Below are 7,498 nucleotides of genomic sequence, written 5' to 3'. Positions count from 1 at the left end.
TGGAAGATAAAGTGGATGAACTGGACCACTCAAGCAAAGATTATGAAAAATTTAAGAAATCACAAGAATGGAATATGCAGGAATTGAGTGATACCATAAAAAGACCAAACTTGCGAATCATAGGCATACAAGAAGGAGAAGAATCCCAAGACAATGGCATGGACCAGATCTTCAACAGAATTGTGGAAGAAAATTTCCCAAACGTAAAGAAAGACATGCCCATGCAAATACAAGAAGCATACAGAACACCAAACAGACAGGACCAGAACAGAAACTCTCCACGGCACATCGTAGTAAAAACACTACATGCACAAAACAAAGAGAAAATTCTGAAAGCTGCAAAAGAGAAACAACAAGTCACATATAAAGGAAAATCCATTAGAATTACTGCAGACTTTTCAGTGCAAACTATAAAAGCCAGAAGAGCCTGGACCAAAGTTTTCACAGTTTTAAATGAGCACAGATGCCAACCCAGATTACTATACCTAGCCAAAATGTCTATTATAGTCAAAGGAGAAAGAAAAATCTTCCATTACATAAATAGACTGAAGGAATTCATGTCCACAAAACCAGCCTTTCAGAGAGTTCTGGAAGCAATACATTGTTTTTCAGAAATATAAAGTATTAGAATATGTGACTTACCAAAATATGTTTCTTTCTTATTATATTTGCTTATTATTTTGAGTGTGTGTGTACATGTGTGTGTGTGTGTGTGTGTGTGTGTGTGTGTGTGTATACATGAGAACACATGCCAACATACAAGTGGGGAGGCCAGGGTACAACTTATGGGAGTCTGTTCTAAATTATCCATCAAGATGTCAATTAAGAAATATGATATATAGGGATTGGAGAGATGTCTCAGCAAATTTAGAGCACTGGCTACTCTTGCAGAAGACCCAGATTTGGTTCCCAGTATCCACATGGGGACTAAAATCCACCCCCAACCTCAGTCCCTAGGGGATTTGATGCCCTCTTCTGACCTCCATGGCCATTGTACAACATGGGTGCACTTACATACATGCTGGCAACACACTCATACACATAAAATAAAAAATAATTTTAAAAAGAAATATGATATAGGGGTTGGAAAGATGACTCAGAAGTTAAGTGTGCTGTTTGCTCTTGAGGATGACCTGGGTTCTGTTTCTAGCACCCATATGGTAGCAAACAACCATCTATAATTCCAGTTCCAGGACATCCCATGCCCTCTTCTGATCGCCACAGACACTGCACAGCACTGATGCACTTACATACATGAAGGCAATATACTCATACACATAAGAAAAAATAATAAATAAAATATTTTAAAAGGAAGTATAATATATGGCAAGAGAGATGACTCAGCTGGTGATGGTGCCTGCCATCAAACCTGAGGACCTGAGTCTGATCCCTGGAACTCCTACAGTGGAAATTTCTTTCCCATTGGGGGCAAATATGAAAAAAGTTTCTATTAGTAACCCCGAGGATACATTTTTTAACATGGTGAGGTGATTTAATATTGTGAATAACCTTGTGTGGCTGCAAAGTTATTAAATAATATCATCCCAGGGACCATCATTACTTATATATTTTATCACCGAACAAAATGTTATGTGTTATTGTCTGCATTCAGGTTTTCATGTCTCTGAGTGAAGTATCTAAAGTTTGTGTGTACAGCATTAAATTTCCTAGAAAGCTGTAGAGAACCATTAATTCATCCCAAAGTGATCAATGACAGCCCAAAGAAAGGATTCCATTCAAGGCCAGCTTAATGAATCAATGAGCATTTAGAAGGTTATTAACAGGGATATGGGTGACTCAGAGGCAGCAGCACCATGGGGAAGTCTCCTGGGTAAATTTATTATTAATAATAAAATATTTTATTTTTATTTTATATGTATGAGTGTTATGCCTGTATATGTGTAAGTGTACCCATGTCATGCGATGCATGTAGAGGTTGGAAGAAGGCATTGGATTCCCCTGGAAGTGGAGTTATGGCCTATTGTTAGCCACCATCTGGGTGCTGGGAATCAAACCCGGGTCTGCTGTAAGAGCAGTCAGTGCCCTTAACCACTGAGCCATCTCTCCAGCCCCTGCAGCTTTACTTCTTAAGAGTACTACATTATGGGGCTGGAGAGATGGCTCAGAGGTTAAAAGCACTGACTGCTTTTGCAGAGGACCTGGGTTTGATTCCCAGCACCCACATGGTAACTACAGACTGTCCTTAACTCCATTCCAGGGGAATCTGAATCTCTCTTCTGACCTCTGTTGCATTGCACAACACGGGTGCACTCCTACACATAAAGTAAAAATAATAAATAAAAATATTTTTTGAAAAACCAAATACTACATTCTGAATGAATTACACATGAATATTTATACCACAAAAGAGTCACACCTGGTAATGTGGTCAGCTATACCACTAAAAGGTCCTTTCCACAGTAATTGTTTAACTCTTTTGTAACCTCAAGTCAGAAAGAGACTGTGTGAATATATCGGGAGTGCCCATGAACCTTTTAAACCTAGTTAAGTCCCATGATCCCTGTGACTTCCACAACCCTCATGAGCTTTGCCCTCCTTACGTGAATGACTGTTCATATGCCTGATCTCAGGATAGTTTCATGAATGGATTCTAGAAGACAATATTTATGCTTAACTCAAATGAGAATACTATACAACAGTAGGTCAAAAGGAAATACATTTTCAAAGTATGTTCAGTATACTGTTATTGAGTTCTCAACATACATATAAAAAGATTCTCAAAAGTTTTCCAAAGAAGTTGTAGTTTTTTGTCCTTTTAAAATGGGCTATCAGTCTGGGCTTGGTGGTGTGCACCTTTAATGCTAGCACTGAGCAGTCAGAGGTCAGCAGATTTCTGTGAGTTCCAGGCCAGCCAGGGTTACATTGTCAGACCTTGCTTCAAAGAAAAACAAAAACATACGAACAAAAACACACAAATAAAAAACCTAAGCAAACTTGACTATTATTTTATTGACAGGTTGTTAACCCAGATAGCAGTGACAGTTATGAGTTCCATTTTGAAGTATGAGTCTTAAATCTAAACAGTCAGAGGGTGGTTAGTTACTTCCATACATTTATGCTGATATCTCACTAATGTATAAGACTGTGCCAGTGTCAGGCCAGTAGTTATTGTAACTCCCTGGGTCCACAGCTGGGTAATATTGAGGGTTCCTTTTCTGCTCCGATAATGTACATAGAACTTTTTAGCACTATGAGAGCTAGCCAGTAGTGATGAAGCTTCCAGCTCAGTACCCTCTTGTTTTCTCCATATTTTATAAATCATGTATGTGCTATCTTGAAAAAAAATAAAGTCTTACTGTTAAGTATAGGTCATGGGCCCTAGGAGAGAATCTGCTATTAATATCCTACTAAAATGAACATAGTATTCAAATGACTCCTAATGACTTATTGCTATACCCATATATTAGCAGAATCTCTCAGTCCTCACCGGAGAAGGTTCTTCTTGAAGTCTAAGATAATAAACACAGAGACCTACAAATTCACAACATGTAGGGAATAAGAGATGGAAGAGTTCTCAACTCTAAGTGGAACATCTATTTTGCACACCCCCCCCCCCATAAAGCTCAGGTAACTTCAAACAAGATGGGGTCAAAAGACTGTAAGAGCCAGGGGTGGAAAATTGCTATAAGGAAACTGTTTTCCTGACAACAGGATAGTTGCACAACTAATCTTTCAGCATGTGGGGCAACATGCACGTGATGGGCTCAAAGTCAAGCCAGACAAATTATATCATGGATGGGGTAATTGGTCATGAACTCCCATCACTACCTGAGAAGCTGTTTGTATTAGCTAGAGAAAGTCTGTTTTCTTTAAGAGTATGACCCTGGAAGATCCACACACGAGTAATGAATAACACATATAGGACTCCATAGGGGATTTGGGTAGGTATGGAGGTGGAGGTGCATATGGGAGGAGTAGGGGGAGTGGATAATATGATTGAAATATATTGTATCAAGTTCTCAAAGAATTAATAAAACTATTTGTCCTAGTTTTATTTTTGTTGTTGTGATAAAACATTCACCAAAGCCAATTTGGGGAAGAGATAAATTAAAAAGTTGCACTAATTTCTTTGGTGGAGGAAATTTCAAAGGCAACCTAATGTTGAATCTGTGACCTGGTTGCTGCTGGTTAATGTTATGTATATGTACAATGAAAAAGAGTAAGTGGGGCAGAAAGAGTCAGAAAGTGAAAAATTTGGAGAGAAAAAGTGCACTAAGAAGCTTAACGTTGTATCAAGGTGTGTTATGGAAGGGAGGCTCTCTTAATAAGGACATAAGCACCATTAGTGGGAGATTTCCTGCTCTACACTGCAGCAAGGGAGGGTTGCCTTCAGGGCAAGACCACAACCAGGTAAATGTCCAACTTGAGAAAAGAAAAAGTCTAAGGAGTTTTCTGCTCCTAGAAACAACACAAAAAAAATTGCTAGTTTGGATGAGGGAGCCAAGGTCCACTTCAAACTGACAACCTAATTTTGCAAGGTGCTCCACTCAAAGCTGAGAGCCTAATTTGGCTGTGTAGTTCACATTATGCTTGCTTACTCACATGAAAGATGCAAGTGTGAAGGGGTCATTGATTTTTCCTCTGAGGTTTCAGAGACCCACTGACTCCAGGTAGCATATGACAGGGGAGTCCCACTGAGAAGAACCCAAGAGAGTGATGAACGTTGCAGACAACAAATCTGGAGGGGCTGAGTTATCTAGTTCCTACAGATCTAAAGACCCAAATATTAGACATGGAACTGTTATAGAAAAATCACATACCAACAGCTAAAGTCACGTGACCAGAGGCAGTTCAATTTCATGCTAGGGGAACTGACCCACAGAGTATTCCATAAAGAGAGTTAGCATCCCACTCAAGTTTTGGCAACCTTTATACTCATATGTGAGGAAATGCAAGCAATTTCCATTATCTCCTCTCCCATCAGCACAATCCCTTGTTTATTGAAGAGGAATTCTATGACATTCTTGACACATCAGCTGGAATCTTATGGTCTCTACTTGGTTTTTAATAAATTTGGTGTTTATTATCCAAGGTCTTAGCAGGAGAGCTAATGGAGTCATCATTACTGGTTGTTGTTTCACTAAATTTCTCCTTTTCCCTCCTTTCTTGGGAGATTCACACCCAAGCCCTTTGAGGCCCCAAGGCTAACAAACTGACATAAGATCTCCTATTTGAATTTTGCATAGTTAAGATGACATTTGGGAGGGGTTGACTTACAAAGAAATGGCTTCTCATAACTCATGTGCCATTCAAGCCTGCTTGTAGCGTCCATTAGCTTTGGCACACATTGCCCATGGTTTGAGTACCTCATCTCGCATCCATGCATGCTGAGTCACCCCGCAGAGTTCTCAAGGGGCCGCGCAGGCTGGCTTTCCCCTGCTCATCCACAGTTATGGCCAGCTTTTAGTGCTCAGCCACTTGCCTCTGGGTCCCAGCTCCAGACTGCTCACACACTTGCTCCCTGAGTTCCAACATGACCTCCTGCTAATTCTCCATCTGCTCACTCTACAAATGATGGTAGCTCCACCCCTCTTCCCAGGGTGCTCCTTGTCTTGCCCCTGGCTGGCTTACTCTCTATAGGCTCATTCTTTTCAGAGGACTGAATAATTTTCGGGGTACAGTTGTGTTAGTGAGAATAGCCCAGGAACCCAAGTTTTTCAGGTACTCTTCCAGAAAGACTCATTTCCCTCATCTCCAGCCATATTCTCTCTAGTAGCTGCTTTGCATTTTCTCTTAACTATTCTGGATTGATTTGCATCAAAGCAGCACAAATACCTCCTTTTTCTTACAGTTCTGGCATCTCTAATCTTAGAGATAAGTTTACTGGCAGATCCAAGGCATTTTCCAGCTCTCTGCTGAGAAAGAAACTGGTTATTTTTCTTTTGGGGTCTTTATCTTAAAACTGTCTAGTCAGTTTCTACTTCCTATTTTCATTACACCTCCATCTGAAGAGGTAACCCTAATTGCCAATAGGGAATGAGGACATTAATCATTCTGTCTTTTTACATGAATAAGGAATGCAGGGTGTGGGAAATAGAATACCCCTTCATTGAGTCTACCTGAAAGACTCAAAAATTCTAGCTGTGGAGAAAAAAAGAAGTCTTCAACTGGTACCTATTAAGGAGCAGTAAGACAAGAGTATTTAGAACCATGTTATAGGTAGGGACCCAGGAAGTCAGAACAGGGTCAATTTCAAATATCCAAAGTCTATTAGAATTTCTTGATGAGGGCTTCCAAAAGCATCCAGTTATTGGGTTTCTCCTTATTTTTCATTTGACCATGACAGCTGGACTCAGAATGTGCTTTTCAGTTATTATGATACCTGATGGAGTGGCTAGAGTCCCAGTGTGGGTTCAATCTTAAATGGCTTCTAGACGGGGAGAGAGAAGAAATTTAGCCAACATTTAATTTTGATGAAAACAATAGTTTACTTGTCCTTTTTGGCTTCAGGTGGGCCAAAATTCTAGTGAGAATTTTCTAAACAATATCTCATACGTACTTTTAAACTTAATGTTGGGAAGCAAAATTTCTCAGGTTTTAAAATAAGTATACTGTTTAACTTTAATCTATGGTTTTTACCTTCCTTTTGTGTGTTTAAAACCATGCAGTTGGTTAAAATCAACCATGTTTTTTGTTTCCTCAAGGTCAGTTGATGATCTGATCCTCAGGGTTCACTTGGGTTTTGGGGAAGCCCTCGGCTCCTTTGGCTTTCCTTTTACCAGTTCCATCTACATGAGAATAAGTCAGGAGGCCTTGCCTGACTGTGGCTTCACTTGGAAAATACAGAAGCAACTTTTCCTCTGTGTTGTCCCTCTGGTGAGGTCTCTAAGACCTCACTGAACAAGAGGCCAGGTGACTCATCACAGCTACAGGACATTTTGAATTACTGTATAATATGTAGTTAAAGCTTGAACAAAAACCAAAATATTCTCAAATAAACATTACCTGGAAGAGACTTACCATAACATGTTAAGTAGGTACAGCCTAGGAAAGAGATTTTAAAACAAGAATTTCTAAGTTTGTCACAAATGAAGGCTGTTCTATTATAAACAGAGACAGTCTCTTTTGTTTTTGGTTCCCCATACCCTGATTTACAGTTTTCAGAAGGAAATAAACTGATCTGGATTCAGACCAAGGTTCAGTAAAACTGTTTTCTTCTAGACTATATACATTTGGTTCGAGGAAGTGCAACCTAGTTTCTCTTGAGCCAAATTATCTTGTTATGGACAAAAGAAAGTACCAAAAGTAACACTTGCATATTACAGTGAAACATAAAAGACAGATTTCAGTAGCCATAGATAACCCAATACTTGTCTGTGTCCATTTAATCCAAATCTGTAACTAGGTGTGCAGTAAAAGCCAGAGGAGCAGACTAAAAATTGACAACAATTCTGTATCTCTATAACCCTGCTCAGACTTTCAATAAGCTTGCTTAAACATTCTCATTATCCCCTTTATTCTGGACATAACAAGATAA

The sequence above is a fragment of the Nannospalax galili genome, unplaced genomic scaffold (genome assembly GCF_000622305.1).
Source record: "Nannospalax galili isolate Female #2095 unplaced genomic scaffold, S.galili_v1.0 scaffold1472, whole genome shotgun sequence".
Lineage (NCBI taxonomy): Eukaryota > Metazoa > Chordata > Mammalia > Rodentia > Spalacidae > Nannospalax > Nannospalax galili.
Note: the sequence above shows the minus strand (reverse complement) of the source record.